Consider the following 26,471-nt stretch of genomic DNA (forward strand, 5'->3'; position numbering starts at 1 on the left):
AAGGAAGGAAGGAAGGAAGGAAGGAAGGAAGGAAGGAAGGAAGGAAGGAAGGAAAGAAGCTCAGAGAAATTAAATCACCTTCCCAATATCATAAGATTATAAATGGTAGATCTAAGACCAAGGTCTGCTTCACTAAAAAGCCAGATAGTGGTCTTAACCCCAATGTTACCTCTCTCAAGGTTCATTTGTAAATACAATTAAATATCTTTCTCAAAGCATTTCTTGTTCTCGTGGTCTTCAACAGGTAGAGGTCATTAGTGTGCACGTGATCTATCTGGATTCATAGCCCCTGATGAAATAAGGAGAAAAGTGTCTCTAAAGGTGATTGTGCTATCTAGGTATAGCGTAGAGCCATAAACAATGGATTGTAGGGAAATACAGTCACCATAGAGATTTAAGCCTAGTACTATACCATTTGCTTCCCTTGGCTAAATCTGTTCAAAGAAAATTATGCTGTTGAATTAAAGCAATAAACTGGTGAATTCTACTGTTGGTCATTAATCTTGGATGTTTTTATTGTTGTTGTTCAGTATATGACATATAACGGTGAGAACCTTCACTGATGGAAGCAAGAATAGTATAGGAGACAGAGAACTGCTTGCCAAGAAATGAATTCCATATTGGGAGTGCACTTCTGCCTTTTCTATAGACAAAGTGGCCTCAGTATTCCCAACCCTCTTGACTCACTTCACAGATGCTACCCTAGTGATAATAAAGGAAAAACTCTAAATGACCAACATCCACTTTGTTTTACTTGTGGTTGAAAATTATTTTTCTGCTTTATGAAGGAAACTAAGATTTATTGAGCAGGTACAATAACATTTCTTATTCTAGATGATTTATACACAAATTATCTCACTGACTTTTCACAACTGTCTTTTGAGATACTACATGCCTACCTTCCAGCTGATGGAACTGGAGTTAGAGTGATCAATTTGCCTGGAGCAACAATCTATGTGGCTTCATACCTATTCAAGTCCATGTTCTTGGGACTTTCCAGTCAGTACTCTTTCTTCTATTCTCTTCCTTGGTCCTCTGTAATGATTTAGGTCCTTGTCACACCTCTTGGGTTATCATTTTAAATTTCAACAGTCATAGTTCAACAGAGTAGAAGGTATAGATCAGAGGTGTCCAATCGTTTGGCTTCCCTGGGCCACAGTGGAAGAAGAACTGTCTAAGGCCACACATAAAACACACTAACACTAACAATAGCTGATGAGATTATTTTTAATTACAAAACAAAAACCTCATAATGCTTTAAGAAAGTTCACAAATTTTTGTTGGGCCACTTTCTTTCTTTTTTTCTTTTTTGTGAGACGGAGTCTCACTCTGTCACCCAGGCTGGACTGCAGTGGCCGGATCTCAGCTCACTGCAAGCTCCGCCTCCCGGGTTTCCGCCATTCTCCTGCCTCAGCCTCCCGAGTAGCTGGGACTACAGGCGCCCGCCACCTCGCCTGACTAGTTTTTTGTATTTTTTAGTAGAGACGGGGTTTCACCGTGTTAGCCAGGATGGTCTCCATCTGCTGACCTCGTGATCCGCCCGTCTCAGCCTCCCAAAGTGCTGGGATTACAGGCTTGAGCCACCGCGCCCGGCCTGTATTGGGCCACTTTCAAAGCCATCCTGGGTCACATGTGCCCCATGGGTCATGGGTTACACAAGCTTATAGAAGATAAAGCTGAAAAAGTATACTGAAATAAATGTATATTCTTGAAGTTAATGCTTTGTCTAAACTCTTAAGCTAATTGGTTTATCTCTCTTTATCTCTTTCAACTAAAGTTGGAATATAGAAAGGTCATTTTAATTACTTGAAAGTTTGGGTTAGCTGATTCCAGATTTCCAGAGAGTTAAAGATAAGCATCTCACGTCAAAAAAAAATAAAAAATAAAATTAAAAAAAAAGTAAACCCTCTATTGGATAATGAACAATTGGCAAAGAATATGAGAGGAGGAGATATAATGCATCTTCAACCTCGGAGAACCATGGATGTAGAGGAAACAGCTTGACCTGAAAGTCGTCCAGTCCCAAATGAGAATGCTGGATCCACCACTGGGTAAAGTGGAGCAAGTTATTTTATTTCTCTGAGCCTCCTTCTCTTCATCTTTATAATCTCAATGGTGCCACCAACCTTAGAGTGTTGTTATGAGGGTCAAATGAGATGATATATACAAAATGCCAAGCATTCTGCCGGGCACATAGACACCTTCAGTAAAGCTTAGTTTCTTTCCTAATCCCTTCTGATATAGCTTTTCATTCATATAGATTTTTTAAATTTATTTTTAAATTTTTGAGATTTTTAAAATATTTGTACATTTTGGGGGGTTCCATCATGATATTTTGATACATGTTATGTGTAGTGATCAGATCAGATGAATTAGCATATCCATCATCTCAAATGTTTGCCATTTCTGTGTATTGAGAAATTCATTATCCTCTCTTCTAGCTATTTGAAAATATATATTATTGTTAACTACAGTCATCTTACAGTGTTCTAAAGCACTAGAATTTATCTCTCCCATCTGGTTGGTACAGTCACTGTGAAGAACAGTATGGCAGTTTCTTAAAAAACATATCCAGCAATCCCACCACTGGGTTTTTGTTGTTTTTTTTTTTGTTGTTGTTGTTGTTGTTGTTTTCTCTTTTTTGAGATGGAGTTTCGGTCTGTTGCACTGCTGAAGTGCAGTGGTACGGTCTCGGCTTACTGTGACCTCCGCCTCCCAGGTTCAAGCAATTCTCCTGCCTCAGCCTCCCAAGTAGCTGAGACTACAGGCGTCCGCCACCAGGCCCAGGTAATTTTTGTATTTTTCGTAGAGACGGGGTTTCACCATGTTGGCCAGGCTGGTCTCAAGCTCCTGACCTCAAGTGATCCACCTGCCTCAGCCTCCCAATGTGCTGGGATTACAGGCTTGAGACACCATACCCGGCACACTACTGGGTATTTATCCAAAAAAAGGAAATTGATATGTCAAAGAGGTGTCTACACCTTGATGTTCATTGCATCACTATTCACAATGGCCAAGATATGGAATCAACCCAAATGTCCAACAGCAAATGAACGGATAAAGCAAATGTGGTTTATATGCCCAATGGAATACTATTCAGCCATAAAAAAAGAATAAAATCCTGTCATTTGCGGCAACATGGATGAGAGCCGAGAGAACAATATGTTAAGTTAAATAAGCCAGGAACGGAAAGTTAAACACCACATGTTCTCGCTCATATGCGGAAACTAAAGAAGTTGCTCTCATAGAAGCAGAGTAGAACAGAGGTTACTAGAGGCTAAGAAGGGTAGGGGAAGGAGGACAGAGAGACTTAGTAAACTGTGTATCTGTTTATTATACTTGGATAAGATGGATTGCGGGCATGTGCAGTGTCCACTGTAGTCTAGGGGAGAGTCCATCTAGGGAGGAAATTGTTTCTTATTCTCACTTTCTGCAAATTGAATTGGTTGGAGGAAGAGGCCATTTATAGCCTTGCCGTTTATAACCATGGCTACACTGGTATTCGTGGCTGGGAAGGTGGCGTTTCAAACAAAGAATGTCTGACAATTGTAGGGCCAGATGATTACTTTACTACTATTTGTTGTGTTGTAGAACAGATCTCCATATTGTGTCATTCAGAGTCACTCACAACTGCCTGGATCCCACAGATGGTGTCTCCGCTTTTATGCTGTCCTACTTTCCCAGAATTTCTCCATCTCCAGGGCCATTACCGCCTCCTGACTCTCTCGCACTTATCCTATTATGCTATTATCCTGTACCCAGCACTGGTGGTTTTATTTTCTACTTTCTGCTACAATATTATGGTCCTGAGTTGCAGCCTCCTAGATGGTGTCTGTCTGCGCACTGTTTGCGTGCTTCGCTGGGGACAAGGGTGGTGCGGAGGCTCCATTTGTATATACATTATCAGAGGAGAGACAACGCCAAAGCATTCCAGGGAGCAGGAGAATGATACTGGGGACGCTGCAGGCAGAGGGAGAGGTAGAGCACTCCAGCTAAAAGAATTAAAACCTATAGTTTAAAATCACCACATACCCTGATACATAAACATTCCAGACAGAAAAGGAAAGTTAGCAATTAGCTGGTAAATTATTTTTACATTCGTTCTCCTTTTTAAAAAATCACTTTGGAGTATTAATATCAAGAATGACCGCCTATGCACGTTCTCTGCCTCAGTTACAGCCATGTTTGCGTATAGATTGAACAGGATGGAATTCAAGAGTTGTTTGGATCCAGTGCCAGGCTCAAATTACAGCTTGAGTTTCAAGTATTAATTGTGTCATCTGGATTATAGTCTTAGTTCTGCAATGAGTCTGCCAGATTACTCAATGTCTTTGAGCCTCCATTTCCTCCTCTATAAAGTGGGAATAATACTGTCTATCTTGCATGGTTTTAGGAAAGATAAATGAAATATATATGAGTTCTGATTTCATGCCTGATCCATAATCAGAGCAACTGACGTCTCTTTACTCATCCCCCTTCCTTGTTTAACACTCAAATTCATCATCACGCCATCAATCTACAAGCAATTAATTCTCACATAACTCTGATGGCCTATCTTATCAGCTAAAATGAAGTTTCCATGGGGCTGGAATCATTGCATTTTACTCAGCCCAGGGACTTAGACTAAAAGCTCAACAAATATTAGTGGATTGAGGAGAGACTGGGATGATAAACCTGTACAACTGATGAGTTCAAGGGAAGAGAAGATTATAGTTTTCTTAATTTGATTTTTTAGCCTCATTCTCATACAAATTATCATTAGTAGTACCCTCTTCAAAAATATTCCTTCTCTATTTTATGTACAGAAAATGTGTGTGAAAGAGAGAGAGAGAGGAAGGAAGGAAGGAAGGAAGGAAGGAAGGAAGGAAGGAAGGAAGGAAGGAAGGAAGGAAGGGAGGGAAAGAGAAACAGAGAAAGAAGACAATCTTCAGAAACTTCCTATGCCAAATACCAGTCTCTGACCACCCATATTAACCAGAGTGCTCACAGAAAACAAACCAATCACTTCTAAGGATAATTACTACTAATTATCTTTATTAGTAAAGATATTGTAAAGCCAGGTGATTACTTTACTACTGTTTGTTGCAGGCATGATAAAGTTTGAATCAAACTCTGATTTACTATTAATTCTCTTTATTAGTAAAGATAACTAGCAGTAGTAATATTAGTATTACCACTAGTTTAGTAGCAATACTACTAAATACTAGTAGAACTAGTATTATTACTACTAATAATTACAATTAATTACTAACCACTTCTGGAGATAATTTAGAAGGAAGATATGATTTGGGAAAAGAGGAAGGGAGAACCCCTGCCTCCCACAGCTAAACAAAAGTGACTTTTCAATTCTCTGACATTTTAATATTATCAGTGTTACTATTACATTCCAGTGATGAAACAGATTGAAAGTTGACAGTGTATCTTTCCTGAACTCTCAGCAGATCATAATCAGACGTCATCTTTATTTACTGAACACCTACTACATGTCCCCAGCTCAGCAGCCCAGAAACTAATTCAGATCAGCTTAGCCCCCACGGGATGAAGTTTGAGCCATGCATGATAAAGTTTGAATCAAACTCTGATTTAGAAGGAAGGAACAAGTGAGCCGCCTCAAAGGGAAGGAAAAGGGCACCGGCCCCCATTCTGGGAGGGACAACGTCTCGACCTCTCCTCAAAGGAAGTCTTAAGTGTGGACCCAGGTGCTGCTGAGGGGGGCCTGGTAGGGCGGGGGAAGATAAAAGGCTTTCTGGAGGCCCTCTGACCCCAGCCATCCCAAGGGAAATGAACGAGGAGGCTGCTGGCTGGCAGACAAGCAGGTGTGCCCTTAAGAAGCCACGGAGATTAGCTGGGGCTTATCCAAACCTCTGCAGGAGGCAAATCTCTCCTGGTTCTCTCAGGAGACCTCGGTGCTCCTCTGGCATCAAATAAGCCAGATGCAGAATGAACGTCAACTTGGCCTTTTGTGAATCCAGGGCCCCAGACTGGGAATGTGGACACTATCATACTTACCAGGGCCCCAGAGAGAATAAGTTTTTAGAGAGTAAATTTTAAAAAAGGAAAAGAGGGAGAAAAATGACTTCAAGGCAGGATCACGGATGAAGCTTTCCTTATGTTTGAATATTTGTCTTTGGAGCAATTGTCTGCCTCCCATATTAGACCAAAAGCTGCATTTTTCTCTAGAAAACATAACTTCTGGGAAAAATAGGTGTTATTTGTTCTTCAGCAAAGGTCAACACCAGAAGACTCAAAGGTTGAGAGCTCTCTTTCTCAGAAACTCCAAAAGAAGAAAGCAAATTAGCAATTTCAGCAGTGGGAGGAGGGGGAAGTAGGTCCCCATGAGTGTGGAATATATCAGCTTTGTACTGTGTCAAAGTATATGGATGTGCAAGAAAAATCAGTGGTGTTACATCCAGCCAATCAAATATGCATTGAAATTCTGATTCTTCTATGTATCTGCTGTGTTACTTTAAATCAGTCACTTAACCTCTCTGAGCATCAATCATCCTACCCTAAGATGAGCCCAGCAATGGCTCCTTCACAGAGCAGTTTGAGCATTAACAGGATAATTTATGTAAACACCTGGCACAGTAACTGGCACATAGAAGACGCTAAAGAAAAATTAGCACCTTCTGCTTTTCCCCTTCTTTCAGCAAATCCAATCATATATATAATCAATACAGACAGATATTATATATCTGCTATATATTACATAAAATGATGTATTAAATATTTTATATACTTACAATGTATATTATATAATTGATACATATTATATGATATATAATTGATATATATCAGTGTTACATTCAATGATGAAACAGATTGAAAGTTATATATAATGTGATATATAATTATATTATATGAACATATCAATTAATATCATTTATATCATAAGTCACAGGTATCAATTATATATCATATATATCATATGTCATAGATATCAATTATGTATTATAGATATATAATACATATGTTTTACATATATATTATATTTTATATATAATTATATAATTTTTACACATTATATATAAAATATATATCTATAATATTTTCTATATCTCTGTCATATAAAACAAGAGATAAAATCCTTACAATTTTGGACTTGTAGAAACCCATTCTCAGCAGGATAAGTCACGTACCCAAACTTCACATAGACAGAAAGAGCAGAGGTCAGAACACAGATCTCCCTGATGCCCCTGCTAAAACTTGCTGTTTGATTGGCACCGTAAAGAGAGCCTAATACCCAGTCTCAGAATGATCCAATAATGGCCATAGTAGAAGACAGACCCCAGAATCAGATACCAGTATACCACGGGCCGCTCCTTGCAGAGGTGTCCATCAGGGAGATGGTAGTTGTAACTGTCTCTCAAATATGGTTGAAACTGGCTCACAAAACATGTGGGGCATATGGAGTATGGGTGGGACTGGTAGGGGGTGGTACTCATTTTTGTTGTTGTTGTTTGCTTTGAGACAGGGTCTCACTCTGTTGCCCAGACTGGAGTGCAGTGGTGCGATCTCAGCTCACCACAACCCCTGCCTCCCAGGCTCAAGTGATTCTCCTGCCTCAGCCTCCCGAGTAGCGGGATTACAGGGACACACCACCACACCCAGCTAATTTTTTTGTATTTTTAGTATAGATGAGATTTGGCCATGGTGGCCACGCTGACCTTGAACTCCTGACCTCAAGTGATCCACCTGCCTCGTCCTCTCAAAATGCTGGGATTACAGGCGTGAACCACCGTGCCCGGCCTCAATAGTTTTAACTAGTAATGTTACCAAGAGCTCTTTTATCTTTTAAACTGGTCGTGCCACATATACATATATGTGTGTGTGTATGTATGTATGTATATGTGTATATGTGTGTATGTATATGTGTATATGTGTGTGTGTATATATATGTATAAGACAATTCACTCTGGAGAGGCTGAAAATGTGGAGCTGTCCCTGATTCAAGAACAACAACAATAATAATAGTAATTTTATTTTATTTTCAAAGCCCCCTTCTTCACGAGCACTTATGGCAAAAGCAGGAATATAACTCTGAGGACTGATCCACAGCCTTCCCTCTAACTATCCCGATTATTTTTGTGGTAGGAAGTTTCTCTGTGAGAGATCAGATTGTGGTAAACCTTGTCTTTGTTTGTTCCCAGAAATAGTTGAATTTCTACTCCTGTTAGAATTGTCTTGTCACCAACAGCTAAAATTTCATAATTTTAGAACTAGAAGGAATCATGTACAGGTTCTAATTTTCCCCTCTTGCTTTCTAAATGAAGAAATTGAGGGAGACTCAGAGATGTCGAATAACTCACCCAAAGACAGGAAACAAACATGACCAGCTCTTCACCTCCTGCTTTGCCCAGAGTTTCAGGGACCCACGTGTGGATAAAAGAAACAATCTTCTTTGGCAAAAATCTTTGTTTTCCCCACAGAGCTAACTGTGCACAGAGCCCATGATAAAGGCACTTAAGTCCAAAAGAGCACAATTATTATGACAAATATCCAAATATTTCATTAAACATCCTCAGGAAAAAGTAAATAAATAAAATGCCAAAAAGTCCTTCAAGCTTTGAAAGCAGCATTGCCTTTTTAATTCAGACCTTTCTTTGTGGATTATCAAAGCACTTAAACTTTTTGAAACTGCTATAATTAATTATTATTAAGCTAGTGAATCACTAAAAATATAATCTTTGGTTTATTTTTGTTATATCTGATGAAGTTGTTTCATACAACTAAAATTAACTGAGCACTTACTATGTGCCAGGTAGATGCTAAGTGCTTAGAATACAATGATGAAAAGCCACAGTCTCTCTGCTCAAGAAATTCACAGTCTAGGGTGGGGTAAAACAAAACAGATCAATGACCTAAATGTAAGATCTAAAACTATAAAACTCTTAGAAGAAAACACAGGAGAAAAATTTCATGACACTGGATTTTGCAATGATTTCTTGGATATAACATCAATAGCACATGCAATAAAAGAAAAAGTAGATAAATTACATCAAAGTTCAAAGCTTTTGTGGACTAAAGGACAAAATTAACAGAGTAAAAAGACAACTCACTGGATGAAAGAGAACATTTGCAAATCATAGATCTCATAAAGGATCCAGAATATATAAAACACTACCAAAACTCAACAACAAAAAAAACAGACAACCTGATTCAAAAATGAGTAAAGACTTGAGTAGACACTTCTCCAAAGATACACAAGTAACCAATAAGCAGAGAAAAAAAAAAAACAGCATAACTATTAAAGAAGTGCAAATCAAAACCATAATGAGATATCACTTTACCCCATTATAACCCCTACTAGGATGGCTACCATTTAAAAAAAAACACAGAAACTAATAAGTATTGATGAGGATATGGAAAAATTAAAATTCTTACTGGAATGTAAAGTGGCACCACTGCTGTGAAAACTAGTGTAGTGGTACTTCAAAAAACTGAAAATATATTTACCATTTGATCTCTCAATTCCAATTCTGAGTTTGTACCCAAAGGAATCGAAAGCAGGGACTCAAAGAAAGATCTGTAGCAGTATTATTCTTAATAGCCAAAAAATGGAAGCAAATCAAGTGTCCATGGATGGATGAATGGATAAATAAAAGGTGGTATACACATAAAATGGAATATTATTCCACCTTAAACAAGAAGGAAGTTTGGACGCAAGCTATAACATGGATGAACCTAAAGGACGTTATGCTAAGTTATATAAGCCAATCACAAAACAACAAATATTGTATGAATCCACTTATATGAAGTATCTAGAGTTCAAATTCATAGAGATAGAAAATAGAATGGTGGTTTCCAGGAGCTGAGGTGATGGAGTAATGGATAAACATTTTTAAAAGGTACAGAATTTCAGTTTTGCAAGATGAAAAGAGTTCTGTGGATGGATAGTGGTGATGCTAGCACAACAGTGTGAATTAGTTTACAACTACTGTACATACACTTAAAAATGGTTAAGATGGTAATTTTTATGTTATGTATTTTTTTACCAAAATTTTAAAAATATACAAGTACTACAATCACCATTATTAAACTCACCAGATGCCAGCATAGGTCTCCAGGGATGATATGAGGTGGAACCCCTATAGAAATCTACTCAAAAAGAAATCTTCGGATTTCATTGAAAGTATAATATGATATACTAAGAGTAGAAGAGAAGCTTTGTCGAAAGAAGCTGGTAAACTGCAGAGCCCTAGCCAGTCTTTTTTGGAGACCATAAAGCTCACTAGAACTTTATAAAACCAATCGTGCTAAATGTTTCCATTAACAAAAATCATTTTAAATGCCATTTCCATCTCTATAGAATATACACATTAGGACAGACAAACATTAGTTTTTGCCATTGACCATTGAGAGGCTGTGCTTCATGGTATGTGGCAGGGGCATGGGTACTCTTTGCCAGGCATGGGGGATCTTTGTTGTTATTTGTACATTTTACAAACAAAGCGTTAAACTCACTGGTAAGGACTTACCGGTTGTACTTCCTCGAGGAGCTATTCTAGATATCAGTTCGTCTTAGCACTGAAGGTTTCCTGGAATGTCATAGTCTTGGAAGGAGGTGAACAATTGGATGTGTAACACCAGGATCTTCACTGGGAGTGAATACAGAAAGATCAATTATCTAAGATGCAGGTAAAGTAATTTCCCATGACCCCAACAGTCATAGATATCATCCAATCTATCAGTGCCTTTAAAAAGCCACACCTTTACTCAGAGCATTTAACAAGCTCTCCTTTTATGTCTTCTCTTTGCTGGATACTGTGCAAGGTTAGGGGTATGTATAAACAAGATACAATCCCTGTATTTGATAATCTTACATCCTAGAGTATGACAAAGCATAAAGAATGAATGACAATGTCATTATATAGGATATATTTTGGTTTCGTCTGCATAAGCTGAAGAAAGCACACACACCTCTTCTCACACCACTTTCCAGCGAGACAGCCAAAGCCCATAGAAACAAAAAGTGAATCAAGTAATGCCACTTCATGCATTTTGTCCAATGAGGTGACTGTCTTCAATCCATATTCTCTTGATGTCCAGTGTCCCCGTCATGAGATGTCCCATCTCTGTCTGAACTTGGTTGGAGCCAGAAACTAAGACTGAAATTGTAGTCTCCCATCCTCATGCAGCTCATGAGCCTCCCAAATAGGAAACACTCCCTGTCCCTTGGCCACAGAATAGGCAGCCATTTGATCAGAAAAGCAAGCAGCCAGCTAGTGCAAATGGCAAATCCATCAGCACCATGATCCAAATGGTAAGGTTGGCAGTATTGTCGTCACGAATTAAAAATGACACATCACAACAATTACACGGTTTCTCACTGCCTGACATGCTGGTTCAGCCTAATTCCCAGACTGTTTCAGACACCCAAACAAATTAACGTGTTTTCTAATGATATAAAATTGTGTTGCTCTGTGTGTGTGTGCACACGTGCGTGTGTAAACCTCCATACAACCACATCATCATCAATTAAATATTTATCAGAGTTCCTCTGACCTGTGACAAGCATCAGCAATTGGCCCTTGGAGCGTCGGTGTTGGCTATTTTTAAAAGCCAGCTTCTAGCCTCGGTCAGTGGAACATGTTAAACCTCAATGAACAGCTCTCACTATCTTTTGTACTGGATCCATATTCCAGGCTGAATGAAGCTTTTAGAACCAGCAAGAACCAGATGGCCCTCCAAGATCATTTTTGAATGTTTGGATCTGAGTCATTTGTATGCGGAAGCCTTCACAAAATAGCAATCTGGGGAACATGCTCCAGGCTGAGTCCAGCTTTCCAGACAGCCCATCTTTGCCTACAATTGAGAAGACAAGCACAATATTGTAGGGTTCCACAAAAATATTGCAGCATTTATCTATATGTGTAGCACCAAATACATGGAGTGTCCCAGTCAGGCTGTCACTACAATGGTAGTTCGCCACCGCTCTTCCTCCTCACTCCCATCATATTTTTCTTTTTTCTATTGTACCTGCAGTTTCTCCTCTATCACAGGCATAAAGCCATCTTTGCGAATCAGCCAGCAGAGGGTACTACAATACTGGTGCAATAATCCAAATCATAGCAAATTTACAGCTGAAAAAGATTTAGACTAATTAAAATGGGCTTTGGTTTTATTATGTGCTTGGAGCTCCTAGCCAGAAAGAAGAGGGTGGTGGGATGGAAGAGACGGAACCAAAACTGGTAGACAGGGACTACTCATCAGAGGAAAAGGCAAGGCAGCAGGATCGGTTCAGTATCACTAGTCCAGGGGTGAGGCAAACCTAGATTCAAAAGTGAGAAGGAATCAAAACTAAGGGGTCAATCATTTCTAGGCATTCACCCTAGAAAAACTTTTTGAATACCTGTATGTGAATATTAATAATAGTTCTATTTTTAATCACCCCAAACTGGGAACGATCCAGATGTCTTTTAATCAGTGAATGAAGAAACCAAGTATGGCATATCCATACAATGGAATACTACTCAGGGGTAAAAAAGAAGAAATTATGAATACATACAGTAACAGGGCTGAATCTCAAAAGCATTATGTTGAGTGGTGGAAGCCATTCTTAAAACGAAAGTTACACGCATATGATTCCATTTAGATGACATTCTCAACAGATCAGCAGTTGCCAGAGATTGGGGCTGAGTAGAAGGTATAACTATAAAAAAATAGCATGAAAGAATTCTTTGGAGTTTTGGAAATGTTCTGTATTTTGTTAGTGGTGATGATTACATCAATCTATATATGTGTGAAATTTATAGAAACTGTACACCAAAAATGAATGTCAGTGTTTCAACTTAATGTAAAATTCTTTCATTAATGGTATGCTAAATTTAAAAAAGAACATTTTAAAAAGAAAAAAAAGACACTAAAAAAATATAGAGACTGAGGGCAGAACAGAATAAGCAGATAAAGAGTGAGGCCAGTTTGTGGTCTCATCAACAATGTAGAGAGGAGGTAAATTATGAAAGACAGAGTTGAGTTGAGACTTGGAGGACAAGTTAGCAGGAAATTGGTGAGAAGATCAGGTTCCTCACACTCAATTTGTTGTTGTGAACAGTGGTGTTTCACTGAGTATCAACCAGCATCTTGAGCTGAAGGGACCAAAGAAGCCACCTAGACCCACATGGTGGTGATAGAGCAAGAAGGTCACCAGTCAGGGTTGGTGCAGGACCAGAATCTGCCCACCCTAGGAGCCAGCAACTATGCTGGTGTAGAAAGGAATCAAGTTAATTCTAGGAGCCATGATCCATGACAGTGTAGACAGCCTCAAGTTAATTCTTCACCTCACTCGCTGGTAGGAATAGGCTCATCATCTTTGGGCAGGGATTTAGTTGAGAGAGGAAGTGAGAAATAAAAGCTAGATAAATCTAATCTAATCCTCTCATTTACAGATGAGGAGCCTGGGAAAGCAGAGTAGTGGGAGTCCTCCAAATTGCACAGCTTGTGAGTGCCCTTCAGGGTTCTGTATGTTGGCCCTGGACCAGGGACCAGGGATGGTATTTCTTCTCATCTGCCTTAGGTAGGTGAGACTGTGTTTTACATTTAAAAGATAGCAAGACAAACAAAGGTAACTCCATACTATGCCATTAGAATCCATTGAAAAATATACTACCTCCCTTCAAACCATTGTTGTTGTTCTTTTCTCAGATGAATTGCTCGAGAATTCCTGTGTCTGATTCTTGTATCAGCCTTCTCTTATTCAATCCAATGATTAGACTGCTGATTGAAAAAAATAGTCCAAGAGTTCTTATCTATCAAATTGCCTCTTATGCCTCTCTTTGTTTTTTGTGTCCATCTAACTTCAGAGAGCTCAGAAGAGGGAGGACAGTCTCACACTTTGTAAATGTGGTGCTCTTAGATTGAATGGTATGCAAAAAAAGTCCTGGTTGAGAAATTGAGGCATAGGTTTTGCTCCAGATTTGCTGATAACTGCCTGTGAGATTTTAGGTAAGTCTCTTCCTTTATCTGGGCCTTAATTTCCTCCTCTATAAAGTGAGTCAGTTGGATCTGAAGATCTTTAAGGTAATAGTCCTACAATGTTTCACTTCTGTTTAGTCTTAACTGTAAATGATAAATACTTAAATTGATGCACAAAAGAACTGATAATTTTCAGTTTACGTCAAAAAATATGTACTTAGAGACTTAGCGTCTATTTTCAGGCTATATACTAGCCACAAGGGATATTAAAATAATTAAGAAATAAACCCTGCCTTTAATGACATACAATCTATGGATTACAACAAGAGTCTGGAGTTAAAGGTTATAGATTCAAGGACACTGCTCTACTTGGAATGACTCAGACCATTTATTTAACCTCTCTGAACCTATTTCTTCATCTATAAATTGTGAATAATAATAGCTCCCACTGGGAGTGAAGAATAAATGGAAGTATATTAGTTTTTATTATTAAGTCATTCATATTACTATCCTGCCCTCTTGAAACAGCATTTTTCTTTCTCGCCCATACCTTTTGGCAAATGATCTCCAATTTTAATCTCTCAAAGTTGAATAAGCTATTAATACTTTCAGATGCAACTCAAGTTTCACTTATCCAAGAAGACTTATCTGTCTGCTCCAGACAATACAGATCTCCCTTGCCTCTGGTTTTCTGTTGCCATTGTTTAATACTTCTACGGTACTGTCTATTGCTTCACAAATGACTTGGGTATCTATGGTTTTAAGCTCTTCTGAATTCCAGTTCTTTATATTATCAACTGTCTATAGTGACTTCAAATTCTACGTGTATCAAGTAGAATCCACAATTATGTTCAGAAAGCCTACTCCTCTTCTTGGGCTCATTTCAGTTTATAGTATCTCAGTCACTCAAACTAAACACCTGTTTGTCATGTTTCCTCTCCATTACACACTCATCCAATCCATCCTATGTAATTCCAACTCACGTGCCTCTCAAATCCATTCTTTATCATCTCTGTTGTCACAGCCTTACTTAAGTAACTCTTGGCTAAATTAAAGCAGTGGTAGAGGGAAGGATTTATCAGTATCACCTAGCAAGCATTTTTCAAAATGCTTACCTTCCCACAACTCCATATTGCATCAGAAGTGTGGTTGAAGGAGACAGAAGAGTGGAGGAAAAAACAGCCTTGTGTATTTTACAAAAGCCTTTCAGATTATTCTTATAGATTTCCCATTCCTGTTGAGAATCACTGTCTTAATCTTTCTCCTTCCAATCCTTCCTGCCCCTCCTGCCCAAGTTACTTTTCAAAACTTCCAGTTAATCAATAAAGGCTCCTCATTGCCTTTCTTCAGGTTGACTTTCACATTCTGCCCCAGGCCACTCTCTTGACCTTGTTTTCTTCAATTTCTTCCATGCCTATATTAGTCCATTTGTACTGCCATAAAGAAATACCTGAGGCTGGGTAATTCTTAAAGAAAAGAGATTTGTTTGTCTCATGGTTCCGCAGGCTGTACAAGAAGCATGGCACTGGCATTTGCTTCTGGTAAAGACCTCAGGAAGTCTCCAATCATGTCAGAAGGTGGAGGGGGCACAGGCATATCACATGGCTAGAATGGGACTCAAAGAGAGAAGGGAGAGGTCTCAGATTCTTTTAAACACCCAGATCTCGTGTAAACTAACTGAGCATGAACTCACCCATCATCAAAGGGATTGCACTAAGCCATTCATTAGGAATCCATCCCCATGACCCAATATCCCCCACTAAGCCCCATCTCCAACATTGGGGATGACCTTTCAACATGAGATTTGGAAAGGACAAACATCCAAACCGTATCATTTTCTCCTGACCCCTGAAATCTCATATCCTTCTCATATTGCAAAATTCAATCATCACTTTTCAATAGTCCTTTAAAGTCTTAATATCTTCTAGTGCCAACTCAAATGTCCCAAGTCCAAAATCTCATCTGAAGATGAGATCCTTCAACCTATGAACCTTTGTGATCAAAAACAAATTATTTATTTCCCAGATACAATAATGGTAGAGGCATTTTGTGGACATTCCCATTGCAAGAGGGAGAAGTTGGCCAAAAGAAAGGGGCAATCGGCCCTATGCAAATTTGAAACCCAGCAGGGCAGTCATCAAATCTTAAAGTTCTAAAATAATCTACTTTGACACCATGTCCTGCATCCAGGGCACACTGGTGTAAGGGGTGGACTCCCAAAGCCTTAGGCAGCTCTGCTTCTGTGGCTTTGCAGGGTGCAGCCCTCATGGCTGCTCTCATGGTATGGAGTTGAGTGTCTGCAAGTTTTCCAGGCTCAGAATGTAAGCTGCCTTTCTTGGGTCTGGAGGGCAGCAGCCTTGTTCCCACAGCTCCACTAGGCAGTGCCACAATGGAAATTCTATGTAGATGCTCCAATCCCACATTTTTCCTCTGTACTCTCCTAGTAGATGTTCTCTATGGGGGCTCTGCCTCTGTAGCAGGCATCTGCCTGGGTACCCAGGCTTTCTCATACATCCTTTGAAATCTAGATGGAAGTTGCCTAGCCTCCTTCACTCTTGCATTCTGTGCACGTACAGGCCTAACATCACATGGAAGCTGCCAAGGCTTACAGAGGCTTGCACCTGCTGGAGCTTTGACCTGAACTGTACCTGTGGCCCTTTGGGCTGAGGCTAGAGCCAGTGTGATTAGGATGCAAGGAGCAACTTCCCAGAGCGGCAGGGTAGGCCTCTGGGCCTGTGATGGAAGGGGCTGCCTAGAAAATCTCTGAAATGCCTTCAAGGCCTTTTCCCCATTGTCTTGGATATTAGCACCTGGCTCCACTTTAGTCATGCAAGTCTCTCTTGCAAGTGATTGTTCCACAGACCACTTGTATTTCTCTCCTGAAAATGGTTTTTTCCTTCTTTACCACATGACTAAGCTGCAAATTTTCCAAATTTTTAAACTTAAAGTTCCAAATTTAAGTCATTTATATGCTCCTGTATGTGATCCTGTATATAATCATAGGCTGTTAGAAGCAGCCAGGTCATATCTTGAATGCTTTGCTGCTCACCAGATATTCTAGGTCATCACTCTTAAGTTCAAGCTTCCTCAGATCTCTCGGGCATAAACACAATGCAGCCAAGTTCTTTGCTAGAGCATAACACAGGTGACCTTTACTCTAATTCCCAGTAACTTCCCCATTTCCATCTGAGACCTTGTCAGCCTAGCCTTCACTATTTATATTTCTATTAGCACCTTGGTCACAAACATTTAACTAGTGTCTAATATGTTCCAAACTTTCCCTCATCTTCCTGTTTTCTTCTGAGCTCTCCAAACTCTTCCAACCTCTGCTCACTACCCAGTTCCAAAGTCACTTCTGCATCTGCAGGTATCTTTATAGCAATACCCTGCTCCCAGTACCGATTTTCTTATGTTAGTCCATTTGTGTTGTCATTAAGAAATATCTGAGTCTGGGTAATTTATAAAGAAAAGAGATTGAATTGGCTCAGCGTTCTGCAGGCTATACAAACATGGTGCTAGCATCTGCTTCTAGTGAGGGCCTCAGGAAGCTTCCAATCATGGTGGAGAGTAAAGGAAGAATGGGTGCCTCATATGGTAAGAGCAAGAAGGGGGAGGTCTCAGACTCTTTTAAACAGCCAGAGCACGTGTGAAATAACTGAACAAGAGTGCATTCATCACCAAGGAGATGGTGATAAGCTATTCATGAGGGATCTGCCGCCATGATCCAATATCCCCCACTAGGCCCAACCTCCAAAACTGGGGATCACATTTTAATGTGAGGTTTGGAGGGGATACACATCCAAACCATTATTAGTGCCCCGCAAGTTCCAGCCAAACCAAAGTAGGCCTTGTTTCTCTAAATACACCAGAGCTATTCACAACCCCAAGCACTGGTTCATGCTATCTCATCTTCTTGAGATTTTATTCTGTTCTCATTTAACTCTTCCTACCTGGGAGCATTCCAGTTAATTTTCAGTGCTCAGATCAAATGCCCCTCCTCCACAAAGTCTTAAGAAAGTTCTACCCTCTTCCAGGCAAAATTAGTCACTCCTTCCTCTATGTATCTTCATATCACTCTATTCACAGTGCTAGTACACTGAATAGCAACTTGGGTAGGCCACCTTTCTTAACTCCCTCCAAAAGGATCTGGGTTCCTCCTTTGGTCTCCTAAAACAAATTTTAGACCTCTGTTATAGTCTATACCCTATTCCACTCTGTGTGTATGTGGTGTGTTTTATAACCTGTTTGTCTCTTAAATTAGACAAAAATCCCCCTCAAAGATAGACACTGCCTTCTCCTTTAACTTCCCAGCATGAAGCAAAGATTCCACTGTTTTAATGGACACTAAATAAATAATTCTTTAGGCAAGATTCAGATTAGACATCATCTTCTCAGGAAGCCTTTCCAAGCCCTAACAAGTGGTAGTGAGCTGCCTCTGTCACATCAGCACCCTACATGTAGCATATTCTATTGAAATTACCTCCTTATGAGTCTATATCATTCACTAGACTGCAAGTTCCTTCTAGGCAGCAACAGTATTTTTCTCTCTCTCCTACCATGGCACATTGCACACTGTCTGGCAGACGGTTGTACTCTTCAGTGTTCTGGAACAACTATGCTGAATTTACTGTAATTTCCTTGCAGATGATAAACACTCCGAGTGCACTTATGGCATCTTTTACCACTGTCAAATTTTTGACAGCATCTTCCTCCAACCCTGAATTGAGAGCAAACATTCAAACAATATTTGTCAATTGACAAATTATTATTAAATGCTCCTGAATAAATTTAGGCCTGCATGTGAGAGGATGGAGTGTCCCACTTAGATATGTTCCCAGGAAAGGAAGGATTTAGTCTCTTAATGACCATACCCCAATTCTGTTTGTTGTCATGTATATATATCCTGATATTTCAGCAATGATTAGTCAAGTCTGTAGTAGATTGATCTGTCACTGATTCAATCTCAGCTTATTGACCTGGTTCCATACTAGCCACTTTCCTCCTCTCCTGTGGTTCCAATATATACACCAGATTGGCATATTAACCTTGTCTAGGAATTTTTTTAAATTAAAGGCCGGGCACAGTGGCTCACACCTATAATCCCAGCACTTTGGGAGGCCAAAGCAGGCAGATTACAAGGTCAGGAGTTCGAGACCAGCCTGATCAACGTGGTGAAACCCCATCTCTACTAAAAATACAAAAATTAGCCTGTCGTGGTGGTGCACACCTGTAAATCCCAGCTACTCAGGAGGCTGAGGCAGGAGAATCGCTTGAACCTGGGAGGCGGAGGTTGCAGTGAGCTGAGATCACGCCATTGCACTCCAGCCTGGGCAACAGAGAGATACTGTATCTCAAAAAAAGGAAAAGAAAAAAGAAAAAAATTAAAAGGGACATGGAAATAAAATTTTCGGGAAAATTCAAAATAATGCCTACTCATGAGACACGTGCCGTTCCAGCGAAACTGAGGGTTGGGTCATTGCTCAATGCATTCATGATACATAGACCTGCTGGGTGATGAAAACTTACAACATTACTTTATCTAAAACTGAAATGTTTTGGAATTTTTTATGTGAATGAAAATATCAGGATATTTGTGGAAATAAACCCAATCTCACATTATCATTATTAAAATAAAAGTTACAATGCTACTGTGTGATATGTTTTATTTTAAGCACAAAATAAAGCATGTTTTACTATTATGTTTTTTAAAAGCATAAACATGAAAAGAAGCTCCCTTTTTCTCCATTGTTTAAATAAAATAACATAAATCTCCTTTTACAAGTTTATAAATTAATCAACCATTGTTGAATGCCTGGGCATAACTTAGCTGACACCATATCCAAACATTAAGCTAGCTACTGAGCAACCAATGAGAAGGTAGTTTTTCTGGAAGTTGGAAAATCACATTAACTTGATGTAAATAAAAAGAACAAGCTCAACGTTGATCACAGCATATCAACTGGGAGGGGGAATGGAAGCACAGTTGCCATGATAATATATCACAATTGCAGAGATGTCAAAAAATTTTAAGGGTTTTTCCAGATAGGTCTAGTATGAAATTACTTGGAGGCAAAAAATAATGACGCTGCACTTCTTACTTAAAGTAAAACTCATGGGATATCAGTGAACTTTAACTCACATCTTATGATTTTATTTAAAAGTCCCCAGAGTCCTGATTACTCCAAAATTCTGTGATCTAGGATTGATGATTTTCTCTCTGCAGTGAGGTCATTGATGTGATTAGCTGCAATGCAGTATTTTAAGACTCCATTGAGAGGAACGGAATAAAGTCAAGAACTGAGGCACTCGTCCAGATTAGTCTTATACAATCTGATACTAGATGAGAAAAAAAAAAAAAAAAAAAAGTTGCTTTAGACTTGAATAGTCCCAACTGACTACCTATACAACCAAAATTCACTGATATAAAATAGGATGATATGGAATATCCAAAATTACTAGTCCTAGTCAGAGAAGGGCAGGCCCCAGTAAAGGTCAACACCCTGTAGGCCTGAGTTGCCATTTCAAGTCATTTCTCAGGTTAGTAAATAGCGGGAGAACAAAACAAAACAAAACATTTTAAGGAGTTCTGGCACTTCTCATATTATTCATTCTAATATCCCTACGTTCAACTTCTGTCAAAGTTTTACATAAAAGAAATAAAAATTCACAAATATTTAAAATGTCTCAAATGTGCAAAAAGGTTGATTTTCTCTACCAAGAAATAGGTGCCTGAAACCAGCAAAGGGCATCATATTGAAATAACTTTCTTATTTGGTTGTAAGTTTCTTAAAGGGCAGTCCAGGTCTCAGGTCCTATTAACCATCCCAGAGCAGCAACTGAATTCCTATAAAATCTCAAATACAACCTTGAAAAGTAATGCATGCTAGCACAGGGATCTGGACCAGGGAGCATAGGTCTTAGTCTGAGTACATGCTCCAGCACCACATGTTTCTTAATCTTAGGTAAGCCAAAACGGTCTTTGTTTTGTTGTTGTTGTTGTTGTTGTTGTTGTTGTTGTTTTTATGATGGAGTCTCGCTCTGTCGCCTAGGCTGGAGTACAGTGGTGCAATCTCGGCTCACTGTAACCTCCACCTCCCAGGTTCAAGCAATTCTCCTGCCTCAGTCTCCCAAGCAAGTAGACGGGATCACAGGTGCATGCCACCACACCCGGCTGATTTTTGTATTTTCAGGAGAGACGGGGTTTCACCATGTTAACCAAGCTGGTCTCAAACTCCTGACCTCAGGTGATCCACCTGCCTCGGCCTCCCAAAGTGCTGGGATTATAGGCGTGAGCCACTGTGCCTGGCCCAAAACTGTCTTTGATCTTTAGTTTCCCCTTATGCATGGCAGGGGAAAAAAAAATCATCCTTCCAAGAGTACGATGATGAAATACATATTGAGAGTCAAATAACTTTAATTTCTTGGGAAGAAAAGGCTTTGCACAATAACAATAACCTGTTTCCTTCAAAAAACTGAATAATATGAATATATCACATTTACTCTGCCAGTTCTTGATTTATAGTTAGATACTCTGATCTTACTGGGTAAGGGCACTGGTGTTCCTTGCCAGCCTTTATTTTAGCTCTACCTTGCCAGTGGTTGGGGCAAGGGTAGAACGAGAGGACCCAAGGAATGGGGGATAATAAAAGGGATTGAAGAAGGCTAGAGAGGAATTGCTAGCTTTTTAAAGAATTGCTAATCTGAGATATTCCTGTTAATACCTGCCCACAAACTTTCTTTTTAGCACTTGTGGAGTAGGTATTTTGCATATATTCTTCTCATTCTTCCAGATTTACACTCAGAGAAGAGTAGAGAGGCCACTTTCTCCAAGTCATCACTGTTTCTTTTACATAGACTTTCACATTAAATGAATATATATTCACTTAATAGGAATGAATAGCTATAAATGAATATGAATGAATATTTTTAAATACATATCAATAAAATAAATACCAGCCATGCATTACAACATAACTTCTCTTAGAATATGCTTGGAAGTTTCACAATCTACTTAACACACCACCTGTAAAAATAATAGAGTTATTTTTCAAGGAAATTCCAAATGTCAGTCTACATGAATGAAATAATACCTATCCCTGCCACACACTGAAAAAATATCAGGGTGGAAAACAGAACTTTGTCAGAGCATTCTCTATACCAGGGTCTTCATTTCGCATATTTGCTTATTTTTAACCCCAACTCCTTGAATATAAAATATGAGCTCCAAATGCTCCCCGTTTGCTCACTTTAACAAACCATGAGAAGGTTTCTGTTTCTTTGCCCAAATATCACAAGCATTGTTTGTTGAGTTGGTTGATTAGCACTGTAGAAAGTCTTTGTTTTGCTGGTACTTTTCACATGTTGTGTGAGTACTACCAGAAAACCTGCCTCAAAGTAAATTAAATGAGCATGTTATCTCTGAAGGCCTGGTACAGTTAGGAAGTGGAAGGCATTCAGAAAGGGGAAGCTCAACTTTGTCCTCCCAATTCAGAGTGAAAAAAATAAATCCAACAAAGTTTAAAAAGTGGGAGCTCTGAAAGCTGTGTCTGCTACTTAACTGTAGAGTCTCAGTGACATGCTTTTGAAAAAGAAAACTTTTTCAATTTATGGGGCCATTGAAAATGAATTTAGTATTTTTGGTCATGTGCTGCCATCTTAGTGATTATTTTAAATCAGACTGAGGGCATTATGGGTAAAGAGAAGGAGAACGGTTTCATCCTATTTCATCTTCTGTCTACCTATATGTGTGATCTTCTGCTTCATGTTCTTCCAAAATTCCAGAATGTGTGCTATATTTCCCTTTCTTTTTAAAAGACATTTGTATTTTTAGGGCTCAGAAGATATACATTACAAACAATATTTTGACCATATTATGTTCGGCATGTCAAATATTGGAGGTGGTCATTTTTAAGAAATGCCAAGTTTAGGTCTTCAGTCTGATTTACAAGTTTTCGATCTATTGGAGCAATTACAGACACTTGTTGAAATGTCTGGATTAATGGTTGAACTTGAACGTATGCTTTCAAAATGTCTTGGGATGGACCTTGGCCACAAGATGAGTTGTTCCTTTCAAGTTGTTCCAGAAGTTAAATATCTGCAGAGGATACAGGCTAAGAGATGGGGTTCCCTCCAAATCTGTTCTCCCGAGGGTTTCAGCATTCCTTCCAGCTTCCTTGGAGGACTATGCTATTTGTGAGTGCAAAAAGAACTTGTTTCGACTGCTTCAACTGTAGAGACTCAGCTTTTAATTAACCTCTTTGGCTCTTCTAGCATTTTAGGTGGAAATACTACCCAGCCTTGTAATATTTCAGCCATTTCCTTCCTTCTTCCTTCTTTTCACACCTTATTAAAGTATAACTGATCAGAAGATGGGACCATCCATTTTTCTCTGTCCAAAATACACTGAAGAAGTCAGCAGTGCCAACTTCTCCTTTCACAAAAGCTTTGGAATCATTTGTTTAAATTTGACTTTTGAATCAGCCCCAAGTGACTGTTCCTTGGCAACAAAATATGTAATTTTATCAAGATAAATTTTCCTTGCTCACAATTCCTGGCCTGGAGTTGCTGTAAGGATCATCCAGACACATGCTGGAAATTAAACAGTGTACTACCAGGGTGGCCGCAATTAAATTCAGACTTGCATTCAAACCATGGCCCGCTCTGCATTTCTTGGAGAAGTTTGCTTTCTAAAGACATTTCAGAATGTCTTTTCACAAAAGAAAGAGGCAGGGTGGCTGGACCCAAGTCCCCTAAATCAAGGCAATGAGAACGAAAAGGCAGAGATGTATTTGCAGCATGCCAAACTAGATGTTCATATACAGGAAGATCTCAGGCTTCTAATTTAGGGTGTTTTCTTCTGGAACCCAAAGTTAATTCTATCCACACCTTCACAGACAGACTACAATTATTATTTGAAAAAGAAAGAAATCATGAGTTCTCATCGAACATCAACCCACCAGCATGTGTTATAAAATGGAATGGCTCCTTGAAAGAAAATATTTCCTCCTCTGCATGCAGACATATCCCCCTTGACTTAAAAATATATTTTAGAATTGAAAAGCTGAATGCTTAGCAAATTCTGAAAATAGCGAAGAGTTCTGGACTGAAGCCAAATGTTATATGGCTTAAGGGAAAAACGATCAATTTAGAATAATTTTTTCTAGATACTTATAGATAGTACAATATTTAGAAGGAAGAAAACAATGGAGGACCATTTATAGGTATGCGATATTTCTAGGCTAAAACTAAGTTTATAAAATGTGTAAATTTGTTTTTTAGCAAAATCATTTAAAGGTGAAGTTCAAATTTAATCTGCCTCTCTGTTTTTTTTAGGTAGAATCAGTTTTAATCACTTGTATTGATTTGAAGAAATATAAATAGCATAAAGTTAAAGTTGCTGGAAGAGATCTTCACATTTTCATGTTATGTTAAATTCCCATTTGAAACACTTTCCTAAAAATCTGTTTTGAGGCTGTAATTCTGTAACCTTTGAAAACTTTGGGAGTTGTCAGGAGTTGGCCTGTTCCTAGAAGACAATCACTCATGCATAAATGTCATTCAAAAGAACAGCTATGTTTAAGGTACAAAATAACATAGTACCAAGACTTAACAGCCACACAGATGATAGTCAACCCTTTTTTTTTTTTTTTTTTTCCTACAGAGCAGAGAGTTACCACAGAAATTTCACATGCAAGCATAAATGATCTGAAAAAGACAATCACCAATTTAGGCTGAACTGATTTCAACATTTGAGCAAATTACAAACCGCAGACCTGGCCTTCCTTACAATTTCCATCTAGTTGTTTCACTGAACAAAAATAAACAAATGGAAAGCTTGACAGATGAATAAGACTTTTCTCATGATTTTTAAAAAATGAAAATGCAACAGGAAAGCAAATATCACCACCGAAGTTCTTCCGAAGAAACTGCCTTTGGTATGTAGGCTGGAGCAAAGACTCCAAAGCCTCCCCTCGATCTCCCATCAGAATCCTCCACTTTTGCTGTATCTCCTAATTTTGTAGACTCTATTGCTGAGCTCTTTATCAAAACAGTGTGCAATAAAAAAGCCTCCACCGTTATACTAACTTGCAATTTTCTCCCTCCTCCTGGACAGAGGCCACTAGGAAGGGAAAGCCTCAAAAAAAAGAGCAGTGAAAGTGAAGAAACAATAGACAACCGTGGCTTTGACAATGCCTTCCCTCAACCCCCTTTCTGCTCCTGCTGTGACACTTGCATTCAAGAGCAAGGATGTCTGCCATCCGATGCATGGACAATGGAATGAGGAATACAAGGCAGGGGGGAAAAAAGGAAATCAGATGAATTCTGAGCTAAGATGGCAGGGCTCTCACCTTTTCCATTTTGGGGGATATTTTGTTTTTTGGTTTTTTTTTTTTTTTTTTTTTTTTTTTTGCCAAAAAAAGCCTGGATGGAGTCTTCCCGCAGAGAAGAAATAAAAAAGAGTGTTTGAGTTGTTGGATGGTTCTGAAGGCTTCTGAATTTGCAAACGAATTTTAGAACTATCTGCAGAGGTCTACTTGCTGCCAGCTATCTCTCTCTCTCTCTCTCTCTCTGTTTCATGTCCTGCTATCTCCATCATGCCTCTGTTACTATGAAGACTTTCTGCCTGTGTAAGTAAGTGAGAGTGTGCATTCCTTAATGTTTGAATCAAGACACACGTCTGCATGCATTTCTAATCTAAGAAGCCTATAGCAGTTTCTACAACTATCAGTCAGCAATAGCTGAGACCTTCAATGCTTCTGAAGGAACAAAGGTGGAAAGACACGCAAATACTCCAGCATCTGCATCATGCAACTTGCTGGCTACAAATAACGGCACCTTCTCCGGCTTCTATCTGTGTTTAGTCCTCAAATCTATGTAATGCTATGGGTTATTAATGTATCCAGCCACATAATTAGGTATGGAGCATTCTAAGACATATATGTTTCTTTGGCATTATTGGGAATAAAATACATTAAGCTTAACTAAAAGGAAGTGCCTGCTGACAAAAAAGAGTTTATCATATATGTAATCTACATTCCATTTTAATCAACACCCACTAGAACTGAAATTAACTATATGGTAGAGTTCTTTGTTCATTTCAGTGGTTTTTATGAAAGAAGCTAAGAAAATAGTGATTAAAAAAGGAAAGCTAAATATTTAGCTGTAGAAAAGCATATAATAAGATTAATTTTCCTCCATAAATGAAATCATTTTGGTTTAAATTCAAGCCTGGATTTTGGTTAATGTTGAGTGGGTTTGTGTCGGGGGCTGTGTGTGTTTAGTTGCACGTGTTGTGAGTACCGGCTTACATTGGATATGCCTGTGTTAACTTGTATTGAATAGAGTCTGGGCTAACCACCTGAAACAAATAAAGACTTCTTTTATCTCATTTTACAGAAACCTCAAAAAAAAAATCAATCCTTCTGAAAAACAATGCTCTGCCTTTCAGTTTTCAAGGACATTAAAATATTGCTAACTTGAAAACACAAGAAGAAAGAGGGTGGTATAAGTAACAGCTGATCTCATTCACTTTTAAATATAAATCATTTCAAATGGAA

At 38.9% G+C, this 26,471-nt stretch overlaps 1 long non-coding RNA gene across 1 annotated transcript in view; it reads right to left on the reverse strand.

Moving 5' to 3' along the window:
• Nucleotides 1–26,471, reverse strand: part of LOC111540264 — a 186,575-nt gene that overhangs the window by 100,823 nt on the left and 59,281 nt on the right. The window contains exons 2-3 of the long non-coding RNA XR_002730925.1: nt 11,506–11,805; nt 10,479–10,598 (exon numbers count right to left, since the gene is read on the reverse strand). This is a non-coding gene — a long non-coding RNA (uncharacterized LOC111540264). The remainder of the gene's footprint in view (nt 1–10,478; nt 10,599–11,505; nt 11,806–26,471) is intronic.

The sequence above is a fragment of the Piliocolobus tephrosceles genome, chromosome 13, assembly GCF_002776525.5.
Source record: "Piliocolobus tephrosceles isolate RC106 chromosome 13, ASM277652v3, whole genome shotgun sequence".
In the NCBI taxonomy this organism is placed as follows: domain Eukaryota; kingdom Metazoa; phylum Chordata; class Mammalia; order Primates; family Cercopithecidae; genus Piliocolobus; species Piliocolobus tephrosceles.